Below are 21,385 nucleotides of genomic sequence, written 5' to 3'. Positions count from 1 at the left end.
CTTCCCCTGGGAGTCAGCATCCGGGGGCTTTGGCTGCACATCTGGACACGCCATGCCTGGCACAGTGGGAAGGGATCCATGGCAGCCTCGCTGCCCCGCTGCTGCTTTCACGCCCTGCAGGGCTGTTTCCCAGCCTGGCCTGGCTGCAGCTTCTGCCTAGCCTCTGCAGGAAGGCATTTGGCATCAGCTGACAGGTAATGCCCAAACTGTAACACACCCTGAGATCCCCCACTATATCCAGCCCTGCAGATTAGGAAAAGGGTGGCTGTTTGGTGGTGGAAGTGCTCTCATCATGCCACTGTAACCTGGCCATTTTCCTGCTCCATAAATTTCACAAATATTACCTCTGATGCCACCACCCAAGTGGGAAACAGCCCCATCTGATGCAGCTGTCTCCCTTCCTTTGTCAAGAGATGGACATAGTGCTTCAGTGGAAGGTGGTATTTCTTGAAGGAAGCACTCCATCTTCGGTGCCAGCCCCTGCTGCAGGAAGGAAGGCAAAGCCAGACACGGGCACAGGCACAGCAGGTAGTTGCTGTGCCGGGCTCAGCCCTGGCCGGGGCTGTGTGGCAGCAGCTCTTCCCCCAGGGCCTGCCCTTGCCCGGCCCGGCAGCAGCCAAAGCTGGAGGCGCCTGGGCTTCCAGGCCTCTGGAGCTGGTTCAGAGCCCCAGGGAAACGGGACTGGTGCAGCAACGTCCCTGGCGCTGCAGCTGCTGCGGAGCTGGCCCTGAGTGCCCAGAGGCCCAAGGCACAGGAGCAGCCCTGAGCGGGAGCCCTGCCGCCAGCCCAGGGCCAGAGCCAGCCCTGGCACACAATGGAAACAGTTCTCATCTTGGTTTGCTTCCAGACTGGGATGCTGGGAAGGATTCTCCATTAGCCTGGCGCTCTGAAGTTGTGAAGCCCTCTGAGCATTCTGCAGGTATGTTCTCACTGTCCCACCAAGGCGTAATGTTTGACTGACTGGTAAGAACCAGGTGACAGAAGCTTCTGTGGCTGTTGTGTTACAGGCGTGTCTGCAGGGACGACCTCACCAACTCCTACCTTGGATGCTGCACAAAAGGCCAGCTCCCATGGCAGGGGTGAGTAGTGTGTCCCTGTTGACCCCTCAGGCTGAGCCCTGCTTTTGTGGGGTCCATTGCTGGGAAATGGAACTACTTTCTCTTAAGGTCCTCTGACAGGAGAGACCAAAGACATGGCAGGCAGGAAATTCCAGGACCCATTAGAAATCATGTGGCAAATGCTGAAGGAACGTCTGCAGAGAAGACAAGGTGGGTGCATTTCCCTCATGCTTCCCCTGGGACTCAGCAGCCGGGGGCTTTGGCTGCACATCTGGACACGCCGTGCCCGGCACAGCAGGAAGGGATCCATGGCAGCCTCGCTGCCCCGCTGCTGCTTTCACGCCCTGCAGGGATGTTTGCCAGCCTGGCCTGGCTGCAGCTTCTGCCCAGCCTCTGCAGGAAGGCATTTGGCATCAGCTGGCAGACAGCCCCAAATGCACCACAGGCCATGCCCACCCCCAGATCCCCTGCAATTTCCTGGTGTCCAGGCAGATCAGATGTTGGGGCTGTTTGGGGAAGGAAGCAGCCTTGGGTTGTCCCAAAATCCTGGGTGTTTTCTGATCCTTATGCATTCCTTTCACAAGTGATGCCTCCTGAAATTGTCCCCTTCCCCATTCCCAGTCAGGAATGTTTTCATCTGATCCAGCTGTCTCTTTTCCATTCTCCAGAAATGAAAGGAGAGCCTGCGGAGAAAGAAGCATTTCCCGGAGGAAGCAGTGGTTGCATGCCAGCCTCAGCTCCAGGAAGGGAGGCCATGGCAGGCACAGGCACAGGAGGTAATTGCTGTGCCTCTGGGCCTGAGCCCTGCTGAGGCTTGAGCTGCCCTCTCTGCTGTTTGGCAGTGCGGGCACAGCCTGGACTAGAGCAGCACAGCCCAGGGGAATTATCCCGAGCAGGCGCAGGGCACTGAGCAGTCCTGCAGGGGTCCCTCCATGGGAGACATGTCCTGAAACCTGGGAGTGACTGCACGGGGTGCCCACGGTGGGGAAAGGACAGAGGGGGAGAGCAAGGCTCCAGTGTGTCCTGAGAGGGCCTGGCTGTTTGCCCTTGGGATCTGAGGGGTTTCCCCACAGAAGGAGGGCAGGAGGGACAGAGGGAGAGCAGGATGGATAGCTGTGGCACTGCCTGCTGCAGTTTTCCCCCATGCTTTAGGGAGGATTTCTTCTGTGTGTGAGGGAGAGAGTTCCAGGTCCCTGCACTGCTGCAGCCACCCCTCCCAGGGATGTTGCTGAGGGCAGGGAAAGAGTGTGGAGAGTGACCAGGAGCCGGCCCAGAGCTCCCCAGGCCCCTGGGCAGCTTTGGCCATGTCTTTTCACATCTGGCTCCCACGGCCTTACCCGACTCCCTGGCAGTGCCCAGTTCCCTGTGGCAGAAAGAGATCCCAGCACACACTGGAAAATGTTCTCATCTGTGCTGCATTGTAGATGAGGGTGCTGGGAAGGCTTCTCCATCAGCTTGGATGAATAAAGTTTTGAAGCCCTTGGAGCCTCCTGCAGGTATGTTGTCAGTGTGCCACCAAGGAAGAATTGTAGACAAGCGGGCAGGCACCAGGTGACAGGAGCTTCTGTGGCTGTTGTGTTACAGATGTGTCTACAGGGAAGACTTCTCCAGCTTCTCCAGCTGCTACCTTGGATGCTGCACTCAAGCCCAGCACCCATCTCAGGTGTGAGTAGTGTGTCCCTGCTGACCCCACAGGCTGAACCCTGCTTTTCTGGGATCCATTCCTGGGAAATGGAAATATTTTTCTCTAAGGTACTCCAACAGGGAAAATCCAAGATACAACAGATAAGATATCCCTGGAACCATCCAAACAGATGAGGCAAGAGCTGAAGGAACCCCTGCAGACAAGAGAAGGTGGGTGCATTTCCCTCATGCTTCCCCTGGGAGTCAGCAGCCGGGGGCTTTGGCTGCACATCTGGACACGCCATGCCTGGCACAGTGGGAAGGGATCCATGGCAGCCTCGCTGCCCCGCTGCTGCTTTCACGCCCTGCAGGGCTGTTTCCCAGCCTGGCCTGGCTGCAGCTTCTGCCTAGCCTCTGCAGGAAGGCATTTGGCATCAGCTGACAGGCCATGCCCAAACTGTAACACACCCTGAGATCCCCCACTATATCCAGCCCTGCAGATTAGGAAAAGGGTGGCTGTTTGGTGGTGGAAGTGCTCTCATCATGCCACTGTAACCTGGCCATTTTCCTGCTCCATAAATTTCACAAATATTACCTCTGATGCCACCACCCAAGTGGGAAACAGCCCCATCTGATGCAGCTGTCTCCCTTCCTTTGTCAAGAGATGGACATAGTGCTTCAGTGGAAGGTGGCATTTCTTGAAGGAAGCACTCCATCTTCGGTGCCACCCCCTGCTGCAGGAAGGAAGGCAAAGCCAGACACGGGCACAGGCACAGCAGGTAATTGCTGTGCCGGGCTCAGCCCTGGCCGGGGCTGTGTGGCAGCAGCTCTTCCCCCAGGGCCTGCCCTTGCCCGGCCCGGCAGCAGCCAAAGCTGGAGGCGCCTCGGCTTCCAGGCCTCTGGAGCTGGTTCAGAGCCCCAGGGAAACGGGACTGGTGCAGCAACGTCCCTGGTGCTGCAGCTGCTGCGGAGCTGGCCCTGAGTGCCCAGAGGCCCAAGGCACAGGAGCAGCCCCGAGCGGGAGCCCTGCCGCCAGCCCAGGGCCAGAGCCAGCCCTGGCACACAATGGAAACAGTTCTCATCTTGGTTTGCTTCCAGACTGGGATGCTGGGAAGGATTCTCCATTAGCCTGGCGCTCTGAAGTTGTGAAGCCCTCTGAGCATTCTGCAGGTATGTTCTCACTGTCCCACCAAGGCGTAATGTTTGACTGACTGGTAAGAACCAGGTGACAGAAGCTTCTGTGGCTGTTGTGTTACAGGCGTGTCTGCAGGGACGACCTCACCAACTCCTACCTTGGATGCTGCACAAAAGGCCAGCTCCCATGGCAGGGGTGAGTAGTGTGTCCCTGTTGACCCCTCAGGCTGAGCCCTGCTTTTGTGGGGTCCATTGCTGGGAAATGGAACTACTTTCTCTTAAGGTCCTCTGACAGGAGAGACCAAAGACATGGCAGGCAGGAAATTCCAGGACCCATTAGAAATCATGTGGCAAATGCTGAAGGAACGTCTGCAGAGAAGACAAGGTGGGTGCATTTCCCTCATGCTTCCCCTGGGACTCAGCAGCCGGGGGCTTTGGCTGCACATCTGGACACGCCGTGCCCGGCACAGCAGGAAGGGATCCATGGCAGCCTCGCTGCCCCGCTGCTGCTTTCACGCCCTGCAGGGATGTTTGCCAGCCTGGCCTGGCTGCAGCTTCTGCCCAGCCTCTGCAGGAAGGCATTTGGCATCAGCTGGCAGACAGCCCCAAATGCACCACAGGCCATGCCCACCCCCAGATCCCCTGCAATTTCCTGGTGTCCAGGCAGATCAGATGTTGGGGCTGTTTGGGGAAGGAAGCAGCCTTGGGTTGTCCCAAAATCCTGGGTGTTTTCTGATCCTTATGCATTCCTTTCACAAGTGATGCCTCCTGAAATTGTCCCCTTCCCCATTCCCAGTCAGGAATGTTTTCATCTGATCCAGCTGTCTCTTTTCCATTCTCCAGAAATGAAAGGAGAGCCTGCGGAGAAAGAAGCATTTCCCGGAAGAAGCAGTGGTTGCATGCCAGCCTCAGCTCCAGGAAGGGAGGCCATGCCAGGCACAGGCACAGGAGGTAATTGCTGTGCCTCTGGGCCTGAGCCCTGCTGAGGCTTGAGCTGCCCTCTCTGCTGTTTGGCAGTGCGGGCACAGCCTGGACTAGAGCAGCACAGCCCAGGGGAATTATCCCGAGCAGGCGCAGGGCACTGAGCAGTCCTGCAGGGGTCCCTCCATGGGAGACATGTCCTGAAACCTGGGAGTGACTGCACGGGGTGCCCACGGTGGGGAAAGGACAGAGGGGGAGAGCAAGGCTCCAGTGTGTCCTGAGAGGGCCTGGCTGTTTGCCCTTGGGATCTGAGGGGTTTCCCCACAGAAGGAGGGCAGGAGGGACAGAGGGAGAGCAGGATGGATAGCTGTGGCACTGCCTGCTGCAGTTTTCCCCCATGCTTTAGGGAGGATTTCTTCTGTGTGTGAGGGGGAGAGTCCCAGGTCCCTGCACTGCTGCAGCCACCCCTCCCAGGGATGTTGCTGAGGGCAGGGAAAGAGTGTGGAGAGTGACCAGGAGCCAGCCCAGAGCTCCCCAGGCCCCTGGGCAGCTTTGGCCATGTCTATTCACATCTGGCTCCCACGGCCTTACCCGACTCCCTGGCAGTGGCCAGTTCCCTGTGGCAGAAAGAGATCCCAGCACACACTGGAAAATGTTCTCATCTGTATTGCATTGTAGATGAGGGTGCTGGGAAGGCTTCTCCATCAGCTTGGATGAATAAAGTTTTGAAGCCCTTGGAGCCTCCTGCAGGTATGTTCTCAGTGTGCCACCAAGGAAGAATTGTAGACAAGCGGGCAGGCACCAGGTGACAGAAGCTTCTGTGGCTGTTGTGTTACAGATGTGTCTACAGGGAAGACTTCTCCAGCTTCTCCAGCTGCTACCTTGGATGCTGCACTCAAGCCCAGCTCCCATCTCAGGGGTGAGTAGTGTGTCGCTGCTGACCCCACAGGCTGAACCCTGCTTTTCTGGGATCCATTCCTGGCAAATGGAACTATTTTTCTCTAAGGTACTCCAACAGGGAAAATCCAAGATACAACAGATAAGATATCCCTGGAACCATCCAAACAGATGAGGCAAGAGCTGAAGGAACCCCTGCAGAGAAGACAAGGTGGGTGCATTTCCCTCATGCTGCTCCTGGGAGTCAGCAGCCGGGGGCTTTGGCTGCACTTCTGGACACGTCGTGCCGGGCACAGCAGGAAGGGATCCATGGCAGCCTTGCTGCCCTGCTGCTGCTTTCACGCCCTGCAGGGCTGTTTCCCAGCCTGGCCTGGCTGCAGCTTCTGCCCAGCCTCTGCCGGAAGTTATTGGGCATCAGCTGACAGGCCATGCCCAAACTGTAACACACCCTGAGATCCCCCACTATATCCAGCCCTGCAGATTAGGAAAAAGGTGGCTGTTTGGTGGTGGAAGTGCTCTCATCATGCCACTGTAACCTGGCCATTTTCCTGCTCCATAAATTTCACAAATATTACCTCTGATGCCACCACCCAAGTGGGAAACAGCTCCATCTGATGCAGCTGTCTCCCTTCCTTTGTCAAGAGATGGACATAGTGCTTCAGTGGAAGGTGGTATTTCTTGAAGGAAGCACTCCATCTTCGGTGCCAGCCCCTGCTGCAGGAAGGAAGGCAAAGCCAGACACGGGCACAGGCACAGCAGGTAATTGCTGTGCCGGGCTCAGCCCTGGCCGGGGCTGTGTGGCAGCAGCACTTCCCCCAGGGCCTGCCCTTGCCCGGCCCGGCAGCAGCCAAAGCTGGAGGCGCCTCGGCTTCCAGGCCTCTGGAGCTGGTTCAGAGCCCCGGGGAAACGGGACTGGTGCAGCAACGTCCCTGGCGCTGCAGCTGCTGCGGAGCTGGCCCTGAGTGCCCAGAGGCCCAAGGCACAGGAGCAGCCCCGAGCGGGAGCCCTGCCGCCAGCCCAGGGCCAGAGCCAGCCCTGGCACACAATGGAAACAGTTCTCATCTTGGTTTGCTTCCAGACTGGGATGCTGGGAAGGATTCTCCATTAGCCTGGCGCTCTGAAGTTGTGAAGCCCTCTGAGCATTCTGCAGGTATGTTCTCACTGTCCCACCAAGGCGTAATGTTTGACTGACTGGTAAGAAGCAGGTGACAGAAGCTTCTGTGGCTGTTGTGTTACAGGCGTGTCTGCAGGGACGACCTCACCAACTCCTACCTTGGATGCTGCACAAAAGGCCAGCTCCCATGGCAGGGGTGAGTAGTGTGTCCCTGCTGACCCCTCAGGCTGAGCCCTGCTTTTGTGGGGTCCATTGCTGGGAAATGGAACTACTTTCTCTTAAGGTCCTCTGACAGGAGAGACCAAAGACATGGCAGGCAGGAAATTCCAGGACCCATTAGAAATCATGTGGCAAATGCTGAAGGAACGTCTGCAGAGAAGACAAGGTGGGTGCATTTCCCTCATGCTGCTCCTGGGACTCAGCAGCGGGGGGTTTGGCTGCACATCTGGGCACGTCGTGCCTGGCACAGCAGGAAGGGATCCATGGCAGCCTCGCTGCCCCGCTGCTGCTTTCATGCCCTGCAGGGCTGTTTCCCAGCCTGGCCTGGCTGCAGCTTCTGCCCAGCCTCTGCAGGAAGGCATTTGGCATCAGCTGGCAGACAGCCCCAATTGCACCACAGGCCATGCCCACCCTCAGATGCCCTGCAATTTCCTGGTGTCCAGGCAGATCAGATGTTGGGGCTGTTTGGGGAAGGAAGCAGCCTTGGGTTGTCCCAAAATCCTGGGTGTTTTCTGATCCTTGTGCATTCCTTTCACAAGTGATGCCTCCTGAAATTGTCCCCTTCCCCATTCCCAGTCAGGAATGTTTTCATCTGATCCAGCTGTCTCTTTTCCATTCTCCAGAAATGAAAGGAGAGCCTGCGGAGAAAGAAGCATTTCCCGGAGGAAGCAGTGGTTGCATGCCAGCCTCAGCTCCAGGAAGGGAGGCCATGGCAGGCACAGGCACAGGAGGTAATTGCTGTGCCTCTGGGCCTGAGCCCTGCTGAGGCTTGAGCTGCCCTCTCTGCTGTTTGGCAGTGCGGGCACAGCCTGGACTAGAGCAGCACAGCCCAGGGGAATTATCCCGAGCAGGCGCAGGGCACTGAGCAGTCCTGCTGGGGTCCCTCCATGGGAGACATGTCCTGAAACCTGACAGCGACTGCACGGGGTGCACACGGTGGGGAAAGGACAGAGGGGGAGAGCAAGGCTCCAGTGTGTCCTGAGAGGGCCTGGCTGTTTGCCCTTGGGATCTGGGGGGTTTCCCCACAGAAGGAGGGCAGGAGGGACAGAGGGAGGGCAGGATGGATAGCTGTGGCACTGCCTGCTGCAGTTTTCCCCCATGCTTTAGGGAGGATTTCTTCTGTGTGTGAGGGGGAGAGTTCCAGGTCCCTGCACTGCTGCAGCCACCCCTCCCAGGGATGTTGCTGAGGGCAGGGAAAGAGTGTGGAGAGTGACCAGGAGGCAGCCCAGAGCTCCCCAGGCCCCTGGGCAGCTTTGGCCGTGTCTATTCACATCTGGCTCCCATGGCCTTACCCGACTCCCTGGCAGTGCCCAGTTCCCTGCGGCAGAAAGAGATCCCAGCACACACTGGAAAATGTTCTCATCTGTATTGCATTGTAGATGAGGGTGCTGAGAAGGCTTCTCCATCAGCTTGGATGAATAAAGTTTTGAAGCCCTTGGAGCCTCCTGCAGGTATGTTCTCAGTGTGCCACCTAGGAAGAATTGTAGACAAGCGGGCAGGCACCAGGTGACAGAAGCTTCTGTGGCTGTTGTGTTACAGATGTGTCTACAGGGAAGACTTCTCCAGCTTCTCCAGCTGCTACCTTGGATGCTGCACTCAAGCCCAGCACCCATCTCAGGTGTGAGTAGTGTGTCCCTGCTGACCCCACAGGCTGAACCCTGCTTTTCTGGGATCCATTCCTGGCAAATGGAAATATTTTTCTCTAAGGTACTCCAACAGGGAAAATCCAAGATACAACAGATAAGATATCCCTGGAACCATCCAAACAGATGAGGCAAGAGCTGAAGGAACCCCTGCAGACAAGACAAGGTGGGTGCATTTCCCTCATGCTTCCCCTGGGAGTCAGCATCCGGGGGCTTTGGCTGCACATCTGGACACGCCATGCCTGGCACAGTGGGAAGGAATCCATGGCAGCCTCGCTGACCCGCTGCTGCTTTCACGCCCTGCAGGGCTGTTTCCCAGCCTGGCCTGGCTGCAGCTTCTGCCTAGCCTCTGCAGGAAGGCATTTGGCATCAGCTGACAGGCCATGCCCAAACTGTAACACACCCTGAGATCCCCCACTATATCCAGCCCTGCAGATTAGGAAAAGGGTGGCTGTTTGGTGGTGGAAGTGCTCTCATCATGCCACTGTAACCTGGCCATTTTCCTGCTCCATAAATTTCACAAATATTACCTCTGATGCCACCACCCAAGTGGGAAACAGCCCCATCTGATGCAGCTGTCTCCCTTCCTTTGTCAAGAGATGGACATAGTGCTTCAGTGGAAGGTGGCATTTCTTGAAGGATGTACTCCATCTTCGGTGCCAGCCCCTGCTGCAGGAAGGAAGGCGATGGCAGACAGGGGCACAGGCACAGCAGGTAATTGCTGTGCCGGGCTCAGCCCTGGCCGGGGCTGTGTGGCAGCAGCTCTTCCCCCAGGGCCTGCCCTTGCTCGGCCCGGCAGCAGCCAAAGCTGGAGGCGCCTGGGCTTCCAGGCCTCTGGAGCTGGTTCAGAGCCCCGGGGAAACGGGACTGGTGCAGCAACGTCCCTGGCGCTGCAGCTGCTGCGGAGCTGGCCCTGAGTGCCCAGAGGCCCAAGGCACAGGAGCAGCCCCGAGCGGGAGCCCTGCCGCCAGCCCAGGGCCAGAGCCAGCCCTGGCACACAATGGAAACAGTTCTCATCTTGGTTTGCTTCCAGACTGGGATGCTGGGAAGGATTCTCCATTAGCCTGGCGCTCTGAAGTTGTGAAGCCCTCTGAGCATTCTGCAGGTATGTTCTCACTGTCCCACCAAGGCGTAATGTTTGACTGACTGGTAAGAAGCAGGTGACAGAAGCTTCTGTGGCTGTTGTGTTACAGGCGTGTCTGCAGGGACGACCTCACCAACTCCTACCTTGGATGCTGCACAAAAGGACAGCTCCCATGGCAGGGGTGAGTATTGTGTCCCTGCTGACCCCTCAGGCTGAGCCCTGCTTTTGTGGGGTCCATTGCTGGGAAATGGAACTACTTTCTCTTAAGGTCCTCTGACAGGAGAGACCAAAGACATGGCAGGCAGGAAATTCCAGGACCCATTAGAAATCATGTGGCAAATGCTGAAGGAACGTCTGCAGAGAAGACAAGGTGGGTGCATTTCCCTCATGCTGCTCCTGGGACTCAGCAGCCAGGGGCTTTGGCTGCACATCTGGACACGCCGTGCCCGGCACATCAGGAAGGGATCCATGGCAGCCTCGCTGCCCCACTGCTGCTTTCACGCCCTGCAGGGCTGTTTGCCAGCCTGGCCTGGCTGCAGCTTCTGCCCAGCCTCTGCAGGAAGGCATTTGGCATCAGCTGGCAGACGGCCCCAATTGCACCACAGTCCATGCCCACCCTCAGATGCCCTGCAATTTCCTGGTGCCCAGGCAGATCAGATGTTGGGGCTGTTTGGGGAAGGAAGCAGCCTTGGGTTGTCCCAAAATCCTGGGTGTTTTCTGATCCTTATGCATTCCTTTCACAAGTGATGCCTCCTGAAATTGTCCCCTTCCCCATTCCCAGTCAGGAATGTTTTCATCTGATCCAGCTGTCTCTTTTCCATTCTCCAGAAATGAAAGGAGAGCCTGCGGAGAAAGAAGCATTTCCCGGAAGAAGCAGTGGTTGCATGCCAGCCTCAGCTCCAGGAAGGGAGGCCATGCCAGGCACAGGCACAGAAGGTAATTGCTGTGCCTCTGGGCCTGAGCCCTGCTGAGGCTTGAGCTGCCCTCTCTGCTGTTTGGCAGTGCAGGCACAGCCTGGACTAGAGCGGCACAGCCCAGGGGAATTATCCCGAGCAGGCGCAGGGCACTGAGCAGTCCTGCTGGGGTCCCTCCATGGGAGACATATCCTGAAACCTGGCAGCGACTGCATGGGGTGCCCACGGTGGGGAAAGGACAGAGGGGGAGAGCAAGGCTCCAGTGTGTCCTGAGAGGGCCTGGCTGTTTGCCCTTGGGATCTGGGGGGTTTCCCCACAGAAGGAGGGCAGGAGGGACAGAGGGAGGGCAGGATGGATAGCTGTGGCACTGCCTGCTGCAGTTTTCCCCCATGCTTTAGGGAGGATTTCTTCTGTGTGTGAGGGGGAGAGTTCCAGGTCCCTGCACTGCTGCAGCCACCCCTCCCAGGGATGTTGCTGAGGGCAGGGAAAGAGTGTGGAGAGTGACCAGGAGCCAGCCCAGAGCTCCCCAGGCCCCTGGGCAGCTTTGGCCATGTCCATTCACATCTGGCTCCCATGGCCTTACCCGACTCCCTGGCAGTGCCCAGTTCCCTGTGGCAGAAAGAGATCCCAGCACACACTGGAAAATGTTCTCATCTGTATTGCATTGTAGATGAGGGTGCTGGGAAGGCTTCTCCATCAGCTTGGATGAATAAAGTTTTGAAGCCCTTGGAGCCTCCTGCAGGTATGTTCTCAGTGTGCCACCAAGGAAGAATTGTAGACAAGCGGGCAGGCACCAGGTGACAGAAGCTTCTGTGGCTGTTGTGTTACAGATGTGTCTACAGGGAAGACTTCTCCAGCTTCTCCAGCTGCTACCTTGGATGCTGCACTCAAGCCCAGCTCCCATCTCAGGGGTGAGTAGTGTGTCCCTGCTGATCCCACAGGCTGAGCCCTGCTTTTCTGGGATCCATTCCTGGGAAATGGAACTATTTTTCTCTAAGGTACTCCAACAGGGAAAATCCAAGATACAACAGATAAGATATCCCTGGAACCATCCAAACAGATGAGGCAAGAGCTGAAGGAACCCCTGCAGACAAGAGAAGGTGGGTGCATTTCCCTCATGCTTCCCCTGGGAGTCAGCAGCCGGGGGCTTTGGCTGCACATCTGGACAGGCCGTGCCTGGCACAGTGGGAACGGATCCATGGCAGCCTCGCTGCCCCGCTGCTGCTTTCACGCCCTGCAGGGCTGTTTCCCAGCCTGGCCTGGTTGCAGCTTCTGCCCAGCCTCTGTAGGAAGTTATTTGGCATCAGCTGACAGGCCATGCCCTAACTGTAACACACCCTGAGATCCCCCACTATATCCAGCCCTGCAGATTAGGAAAAGGGTGGCTGTTTGGTGGTGGAAGTGCTCTCATCATGCCACTGTAACCTGGCCATTTTCCTGCTCCATAAATTTCACAAATATTACCTCTGATGCCACCACCCAAGTGGGAAACAGCTCCATCTGATGCAGCTGTCTCCCTTCCTTTGTCAAGAGATGGACATAGTGCTTCAGTGGAAGGTGGTATTTCTTGAAGGAAGCACTCCATCTTCGGTGCCAGCCCCTGCTGCAGGAAGGAAGGCAAAGCCAGACACGGGCACAGGCACAGCAGGTAATTGCTGTGCCGGGCTCAGCCCTGGCCGGGGCTGTGTGGCAGCATCACTTCCCCCAGGGCCTGCGCTTGCCCGGCCCGGCAGCAGCCAAAGCTGGAGGCGCCTGGGCTTCCAGGCCTCTGGAGCTGGTTCAGAGCCCCGGGGAAACGGGACTGGTGCAGCAACGTCCCTGGCGCTGCAGCTGCTGCGGAGCTGGCCCTGAGTGCCCAGAGGCCCAAGGCACAGGAGCAGCCCCGAGCGGGAGCCCTGCCGCCAGCCCAGGGCCAGAGCCAGCCCTGGCACACAATGGAAACAGTTCTCATCTTGGTTTGCTTCCAGACTGGGATGCTGGGAAGGATTCTCCATTAGCCTGGCGCTCTGAAGTTGTGAAGCCCTCTGAGCATTCTGCAGGTATGTTCTCACTGTCCCACCAAGGCGTAATGTTTGACTGACTGGTAAGAAGCAGGTGACAGAAGCTTCTGTGGCTGTTGTGTTACAGGCGTGTCTGCAGGGACGACCTCACCAACTCCTACCTTGGATGCTGCACAAAAGGACAGCTCCCATGGCAGGGGTGAGTAGTGTGTCCCTGCTGACCCCTCAGGCTGAGCCCTGCTTTTGTGGGGTCCATTGCTGGGAAATGGAACTACTTTCTCTTAAGGTCCTCTGACAGGAGAGACCAAAGACATGGCAGGCAGGAAATTCCAGGACCCATTAGAAATCATGTGGCAAATGCTGAAGGAACGTCTGCAGAGAAGACAAGGTGGGTGCATTTCCCTCATGCTGCTCCTGGGACTCAGCAGCCAGGGGCTTTGGCTGCACATCTGGGCACGTCGTGCCTGGCACAGCAGGAAGGGATCCATGGCAGCCTTGCTGCCCCGCTGCTGCTTTCATGCCCTGCAGGGCTGTTTCCCAGCCTGGCCTGGCTGCAGCTTCTGCCCAGCCTCTGCAGGAAGGCATTTGGCATCAGCTGGCAGACAGCCCCAATTGCACCACAGGCCATGCCCACCCTCAGATGCCCTGCAATTTCCTGGTGTCCAGGCAGATCAGATGTTGGGGCTGTTTGGGGAAGGAAGCAGCCTTGGGTTGTCCCAAAATCCTGGGTGTTTTCTGATCCTTGTGCATTCCTTTCACAAGTGATGCCTCCTGAAATTGTCCCCTTCCCCATTCCCAGTCAGGAATGTTTTCATCTGATCCAGCTGTCTCTTTTCCATTCTCCAGAAATGAAAGGATAGCCTGCGGAGAAAGAAGCATTTCCCGGAAGAAGCAGTGGTTGCATGCCAGCCTCAGCTCCAGGAAGGGAGGCCATGGCAGGCACAGGCACAGGAGGTAATTGCTGTGCCTCTGGGCCTGAGCCCTGCTGAGGCTTGAGCTGCCCTCTCTGCTGTTTGGCAGTGCGGGCACAGCCTGGACTAGAGCAGCACAGCCCAGGGGAATTATCCCGAGCAGGCGCAGTGCACTGAGCAGTCCTGCTGGGGTCCCTCCATGGGAGACATGTCCTGAAACCTGACAGCGACTGCACCGGGTGCCCACGGTGGGGAAAGGACAGAGGGGGAGAGCAAGGCTCCAGTGTGTCCTGAGAGGGCCTGGCTGTTTGCCCTTGGGATCTGGGGGGTTTCCCCACAGAAGGAGGGCAGGAGGGACAGAGGGAGGGCAGGATGGATAGCTGTGGCACTGCCTGCTGCAGTTTTCCCCCATGCTTTAGGGAGGATTTCTTCTGTGTGTGAGGGGGAGAGTTCCAGGTCCCTGCACTGCTGCAGCCACCCCTCCCAGGGATGTTGCTGAGGGCAGGGAAAGAGTGTGGAGAGTGACCAGGAGGCAGCCCAGAGCTCCCCAGGCCCCTGGGCAGCTTTGGCCGTGTCTATTCACATCTGGCTCCCATGGCCTTACCCGACTCCCTGGCAGTGCCCAGTTCCCTGCGGCAGAAAGAGATCCCAGCACACACTGGAAAATGTTCTCATCTGTGCTGCATTGTAGATGAGGGTGCTGGGAAGGCTTCTCCATCAGCTTGGATGAATAAAGTTTTGAAGCCATTGGAGCCTCCTGCAGGTATGTTCTCAGTGTGCCACCAAGGAAGAATTGTAGACAAGCGGGCAGGCACCAGGTGACAGGAGCTTCTGTGGCTGTTGTGTTACAGATGTGTCTACAGGGAAGACTTCTCCAGCTTCTCCAGCTGCTACCTTGGATGCTGCACTCAAGCCCAGCTCCCATCTCAGGGGTGAGTAGTGTGTCCCTGCTGACCCCACAGGCTGAGCCCTGCTTTTCTGGGATCCATTCCTGGGAAATGGAACTATTTTTCTCTAAGGTACTCCAACAGGGAAAATCCAAGATACAACAGATAAGATATCCCTGGAACCATCCAAACAGATGAGGCAAGAGCTGAAGGAATGTCTGCAGAGAAGACAAGGTGGGTGCATTTCCCTCATGCTGCTCCTGGGAGTCAGCAGCCGGGGGCTTTGGCTGCACATCTGGACAGGCCGTGCCCGGCACAGTGGGAAGGGATCCATGGCAGCCTTGCTGCCCCGCTGCTGCTTTCACGCCCTGCAGGGCTGTTTCCCAGCCTGGCCTGGTTGCAGCTTCTGCCCAGCCTCTGTAGGAAGTTATTTGGCATCAGCTGACAGGCCATGCCCTAACTGTAACACACCCTGAGATCCCCCACTATATCCAGCCCTGCAGATTAGGAAAAGGGTGGCTGTTTGGTGGTGGAAGTGCTCTCATCATGCCACTGTAACCTGGCCATTTTCCTGCTCCATAAATTTCACAAATATTACCTCTGATGCCACCACCCAAGTGGGAAACAGCTCCATCTGATGCAGCTGTCTCCCTTCCTTTGTCAAGAGATGGACATAGTGCTTCAGTGGAAGGTGGTATTTCTTGAAGGAAGCACTCCATCTTCGGTGCCAGCCCCTGCTGCAGGAAGGAAGGCAAAGCCAGACACGGGCACAGGCACAGCAGGTAATTGCTGTGCCGGGCTCAGCCCTGGCCGGGGCTGTGTGGCAGCAGCTCTTCCCCCAGGGCCTGCCCTTGCCCGGCCCGGCAGCAGCCAAAGCTGGAGGCGCCTGGGCTTCCAGGCCTCTGGACCTGGTTCAGAGCCCCGGGGAAACGGGACTGGTGCAGCAACGTCCCTGGCGCTGCAGCTGCTGCGGAGCTGGCCCTGAGTGCCCAGAGGCCCAAGGCACAGGAGCAGCCCCGAGCGGGAGCCCTGCCGCCAGCCCAGGGCCAGAGCCAGCCCTGGCACACAATGGAAACAGTTATCATCTTGGTTTGCTTCCAGACTGGGATGCTGGGAAGGATTCTCCATTAGCCTGGCGCTCTGAAGTTGTGAAGCACTCTGAGCATTCTGCAGGTATGTTCTCACTGTCCCACCAAGGCGTAATGTTTGACTGACTGGTAAGAAGCAGGTGACAGAAGCTTCTGTGGCTGTTGTGTTACAGGCGTGTCTGCAGGGACGACCTCACCAACTCCTACCTTGGATGCTGCACAAAAGGACAGCTCCCATGGCAGGGGTGAGTAGTGTGTCCCTGCTGACCCCTCAGGCTGAGCCCTGCTTTTGTGGGGTCCATTGCTGGGAAATGGAACTACTTTCTCTTAAGGTCCTCTGACAGGAGAGACCAAAGACATGGCAGGCAGGAAATTCCAGGACCCATTAGAAATCATGTGGCAAATGCTGAAGGAACGTCTGCAGAGAAGACAAGGTGGGTGCATTTCCCTCATGCTGCTCCTGGGACTCAGCAGCCAGGGGCTTTGGCTGCACATCTGGGCACGTCGTGCCTGGCACAGCAGGAAGGGATCCATGGCAGCCTTGCTGCCCCGCTGCTGCTTTCATGCCCTGCAGGGCTGTTTCCCAGCCTGGCCTGGCTGCAGCTTCTGCCCAGCCTCTGCAGGAAGGCATTTGGCATCAGCTGGCAGACAGCCCCAATTGCACCACAGGCCATGCCCACCCTCAGATGCCCTGCAATTTCCTGGTGTCCAGGCAGATCAGATGTTGGGGCTGTTTGGGGAAGGAAGCAGCCTTGGGTTGTCCCAAAATCCTGGGTGTTTTCTGATCCTTGTGCATTCCTTTCACAAGTGATGCCTCCTGAAATTGTCCCCTTCCCCATTCCCAGTCAGGAATGTTTTCATCTGATCCAGCTGTCTCTTTTCCATTCTCCAGAAATGAAAGGATAGCCTGCGGAGAAAGAAGCATTTCCCGGAAGAAGCAGTGGTTGCATGCCAGCCTCAGCTCCAGGAAGGGAGGCCATGGCAGGCACAGGCACAGGAGGTAATTGCTGTGCCTCTGGGCCTGAGCCCTGCTGAGGCTTGAGCTGCCCTCTCTGCTGTTTGGCAGTGCGGGCACAGCCTGGACTAGAGCAGCACAGCCCAGGGGAATTATCCCGAGCAGGCGCAGGGCACTGAGCAGTCCTGCTGGGGTCCCTCCATGGGAGACATGTCCTGAAACCTGGCAGCGACTGCACGGGGTGCCCACGGTGGGGAAAGGACAGAGGGGGAGAGCAAGGCTCCAGTGTGTCCTGAGAGGGCCTGGCTGTTTGCCCTTGGGATCTGGGGGGTTTCCCCACAGAAGGAGGGCAGGAGGGACAGAGGGAGGGCAGGATGGATAGCTGTGGCACTGCCTGCTGCAGTTTTCCCCCATGCTTTAGGGAGGATTTCTTCTGTGTGTGAGGGGGAGAGTTCCAGGTCCCTGCACTGCTGCAGCCACCCCTCCCAGGGATGTTGCTGAGGGCAGGGAAAGAGTGTGGAGAGTGACCAGGAGGCAGCCCAGAGCTCCCCAGGCCCCTGGGCAGCTTTGGCCGTGTCTATTCACATCTGGCTCCCATGGCCTTACCCGACTCCCTGGCAGTGCCCAGTTCCCTGCGGCAGAAAGAGATCCCAGCACACACTGGAAAATGTTCTCATCTGTATTGCATTGTAGATGAGGGTGCTGAGAAGGCTTCTCCATCAGCTTGGATGAATAAAGTTTTGAAGCCCTTGGAGCCTCCTGCAGGTATGTTCTCAGTGTGCCACCTAGGAAGAATTGTAGACAAGCGGGCAGGCACCAGGTGACAGAAGCTTTTGTGGCTGTTGTGTTACAGATGTGTCTACAGGGAAGACTTCTCCAGCTTCTCCAGCTGCTACCTTGGATGCTGCACTCAAGCCCAGCTCCCATCTCAGGGGTGAGTAGTGTGTCCCTGCTGACCCCACAGGCTGAACCCTGCTTTTCTGGGATCCATTCCTGGCAAATGGAAATATTTTTCTCTAAGGTACTCCAACAGGGAAAATCCAAGATACAACAGATAAGATATCCCTGGAACCATCCAAACAGATGAGGCAAGAGCTGAAGGAATGTCTGCAGAGAAGACAAGGTGGGTGCATTTCCCTCATGCTGCTCCTGGGAGTCAGCAGCCGGGGGCTTTGGCTGCACATCTGGACACGCTGTGCCCGGCACAGTGGGAAGGGATCCATGGCAGCCTTGCTGCCCCGCTGCTGCTTTCATGCCCTGCAGGGCTGTTTCCCAGCCTGGCCTGGCTGCAGCTTCTGCCCAGCCTCTGCCGGAAGTTATTTGGCATCAGCTGACAGGCCATGCCCAAACTGTAACACACCCTGAGATCCCCCACTATATCCAGCCCTGCAGATTAGGAAAAGGGTGGCTGTTTGGTGGTGGAAGTGCTCTCATCATGCCACTGTAACCTGGCCATTTTCCTGCTCCATAAATTTCACAAATATTACCTCTGATGCCACCACCCAAGTGGGAAACAGCTCCATCTGATGCAGCTGTCTCCCTTCCTTTGTCAAGAGATGGACATAGTGCTTCAGTGGAAGGTGGTATTTCTTGAAGGAAGCACTCCATCTTCGGTGCCAGCCCCTGCTGCAGGAAGGAAGGCAAAGCCAGACACGGGCACAGGCACAGCAGGTAATTGCTGTGCCGGGCTCAGCCCTGGCCGGGGCTGTGTGGCAGCAGCTCTTCCCCCAGGGCCTGCCCTTGCCCGGCCCGGCAGCAGCCAAAGCTGGAGGCGCCTCGGCTTCCAGGCCTCTGGACCTGGTTCAGAGCCCCGGGGAAACGGGACTGGTGCAGCAACGTCCCTGGCGCTGCAGCTGCTGCGGAGCTGGCCCTGAGTGCCCAGAGGCCCAAGGCACAGGAGCAGCCCCGAGCGGGAGCCCTGCCGCCAGCCCAGGGCCAGAGCCAGCCCTGGCACACAATGGAAACAGTTATCATCTTGGTTTGCTTCCAGACTGGGATGCTGGGAAGGATTCTCCATTAGCCTGGCGCTCTGAAGTTGTGAAGCACTCTGAGCATTCTGCAGGTATGTTCTCACTGTCCCACCAAGGCGTAATGTTTGACTGACTGGTAAGAAGCAGGTGACAGAAGCTTCTGTGGCTGTTGTGTTACAGGCGTGTCTGCAGGGACGACCTCACCAACTCCTACCTTGGATGCTGCACAAAAGGCCAGCTCCCATGGCAGGGGTGAGTAGTGTGTCCCTGCTGACCCCTCAGGCTGAGCCCTGCTTTTGTGGGGTCCATTGCTGGGAAATGGAACTACTTTCTCTTAAGGTCCTCTGACAGGAGAGACCAAAGACATGGCAGGCAGGAAATTCCAGGACCCATTAGAAATCATGTGGCAAATGCTGAAGGAATGTCTGCAGAGAAGGCAAGGTGGGTGCATTTCCCTCATGCTGCTCCTGGGACTCAGCAGCCGGGGGCTTTGGCTGCACATCTGGACACGCCGTGCCCGGCACAGCGGGAAGGGATCCATGGCAGCCTCGCTGCCCCGCTGCTGCTTTCACGCCCTGCAGGGCTGTTTGCCAGCCTGGCCTGGCTGCAGCTTCTGCCCAGCCTCTGCAGGAAGGCATTTGGCATCAGCTGGCAGACAGCCCCAATTGCACCACAGGCCATGCCCACCCTCAGATGCCCTGCAATTTCCTGGTGTCCAGGCAGATCAGATGTTGGGGCTGTTTGGGGAAGGAAGCAGCCTTGGGTTGTCCCAAAATCCTGGGTGTTTTCTAATCCTTATGCATTCCTTTCACAAGTGATGCCTCCTGAAATTGTCCCCTTCCCCATTCCCAGTCAGGAATGTTTTCATCTGATCCAGCTGTCTCTTTTCCATTCTCCAGAAATGAAAGGAGAGCCTGCGGAGAAAGAAGCATTTCCCGGAAGAAGCAGTGGTTGCATGCCAGCCTCAGCTCCAGGAAGGGAGGCCATGCCAGGCACAGGCACAGGAGGTAATTGCTGTGCCTCTGGGCCTGAGCCCTGCTGAGGCTTGAGCTGCCCTCTCTGCTGTTTGGCAGTGCGGGCACAGCCTGGACTAGAGCAGCACAGCCCAGGGGAATTATCCCGAGCAGGCGCAGGGCACTGAGCAGTCCTGCTGGGGTCCCTCCATGGGAGACATGTCCTGAAACCTGGCAGCGACTGCACGGGGTGCCCACGGTGGGGAAAGGACAGAGGGGGAGAGCAAGGCTCCAGTGTGTCCTGAGAGGGCCTGGCTGTTTGCCCTTGGGATCTGGGGGGTTTCCCCACAGAAGGAGGGCAGGAGGGACAGAGGGAGGGCAGGATGGATAGCTGTGGCACTGCCTGCTGCAGTTTTCCCCCATGCTTTAGGGAGGATTTCTTCTGTGTGTGAGGGGGAGAGTTCCAGGTCCCTGCACTGCTGCAGCCACCCCTCCCAGGGATGTTGCTGAGGGCAGGGAAAGAGTGTGGAGAGTGACCAGGAGGCAGCCCAGAGCTCCCCAGGCCCCTGGGCAGCTTTGGCCGTGTCTATTCACATCTGGCTCCCATGGCCTTACCCGACTCCCTGGCAGTGCCCAGTTCCCTGCGGCAGAAAGAGATCCCAGCACACACTGGAAAATGTTCTCATCTGTGCTGCATTGTAGATGAGGGTGCTGGGAAGGCTTCTCCATCAGCTTGGATGAATAAAGTTTTGAAGCCATTGGAGCCTCCTGCAGGTATGTTCTCAGTGTGCCACCAAGGAAGAATTGTAGACAAGCGGGCAGGCACCAGGTGACAGGAGCTTCTGTGGCTGTTGTGTTACAGATGTGTCTACAGGGAAGACTTCTCCAGCTTCTCCAGCTGCTACCTTGGATGCTGCACTCAAGCCCAGCTCCCATCTCAGGGGTGAGTAGTGTGTCCCTGCTGACCCCACAGGCTGAGCCCTGCTTTTCTGGGATCCATTCCTGGGAAATGGAACTATTTTTCTCTAAGGTACTCCAACAGGGAAAATCCAAGATACAACAGATAAGATATCCCTGGAACCATCCAAACAGATGAGGCAAGAGCTGAAGGAATGTCTGCAGAGAAGACAAGGTGGGTGCATTTCCCTCATGCTGCTCCTGGGAGTCAGCAGCCGGGGGCTTTGGCTGCACATCTGGACAGGCCGTGCCCGGCACAGTGGGAAGGGATCCATGGCAGCCTTGCTGCCCCGCTGCTGCTTTCACGCCCTGCAGGGCTGTTTCCCAGCCTGGCCTGGTTGCAGCTTCTGCCCAGCCTCTGTAGGAAGTTATTTGGCATCAGCTGACAGGCCATGCCCTAACTGTAACACACCCTGAGATCCCCCACTATATCCAGCCCTGCAGATTAGGAAAAGGGTGGCTGTTTGGTGGTGGAAGTGCTCTCATCATGCCACTGTAACCTGGCCATTTTCCTGCTCCATAAATTTCACAAATATTACCTCTGATGCCACCACCCAAGTGGGAAACAGCTCCATCTGATGCAGCTGTCTCCCTTCCTTTGTCAAGAGATGGACATAGTGCTTCAGTGGAAGGTGGTATTTCTTGAAGGAAGCACTCCATCTTCGGTGCCAGCCCCTGCTGCAGGAAGGAAGGCAAAGCCAGACACGGGCACAGGCACAGCAGGTAATTGCTGTGCCGGGCTCAGCCCTGGCCGGGGCTGTGTGGCAGCAGCTCTTCCCCCAGGGCCTGCCCTTGCCCGGCCCGGCAGCAGCCAAAGCTGGAGGCGCCTGGGCTTCCAGGCCTCTGGACCTGGTTCAGAGCCCCGGGGAAACGGGACTGGTGCAGCAACGTCCCTGGCGCTGCAGCTGCTGCGGAGCTGGCCCTGAGTGCCCAGAGGCCCAAGGCACAGGAGCAGCCCCGAGCGGGAGCCCTGCCGCCAGCCCAGGGCCAGAGCCAGCCCTGGCACACAATGGAAACAGTTATCATCTTGGTTTGCTTCCAGACTGGGATGCTGGGA

At 57.5% G+C, this 21,385-nt stretch overlaps 2 long non-coding RNA genes across 2 annotated transcripts; both read left to right on the top strand.

The window, feature by feature from the left end:
• The first annotated feature begins 14,220 nt into the window (after positions 1-14,220).
• Positions 14,221-15,156, top strand: LOC135308024 (uncharacterized). Its single transcript, XR_010368583.1, has 3 exons — positions 14,221-14,281; positions 14,370-14,639; positions 15,071-15,156. It is a non-coding gene; the product is annotated as an uncharacterized LOC135308024 (long non-coding RNA).
• A 4,928-nt stretch (positions 15,157-20,084) lies between these two features.
• Positions 20,085-21,020, top strand: LOC135308125 (uncharacterized). Its single transcript, XR_010368657.1, has 3 exons — positions 20,085-20,145; positions 20,234-20,503; positions 20,935-21,020. It is a non-coding gene; the product is annotated as an uncharacterized LOC135308125 (long non-coding RNA).
• Positions 21,021-21,385: the final 365 nt, after the last annotated feature.

Source organism: Passer domesticus, chromosome 9, assembly GCF_036417665.1.
Source record: "Passer domesticus isolate bPasDom1 chromosome 9, bPasDom1.hap1, whole genome shotgun sequence".
Classification (NCBI taxonomy): domain Eukaryota; kingdom Metazoa; phylum Chordata; class Aves; order Passeriformes; family Passeridae; genus Passer; species Passer domesticus.
The sequence above is the reverse complement of the archived record's forward strand: the minus strand, read 5'-3'. Positions and strand labels throughout refer to the sequence as shown.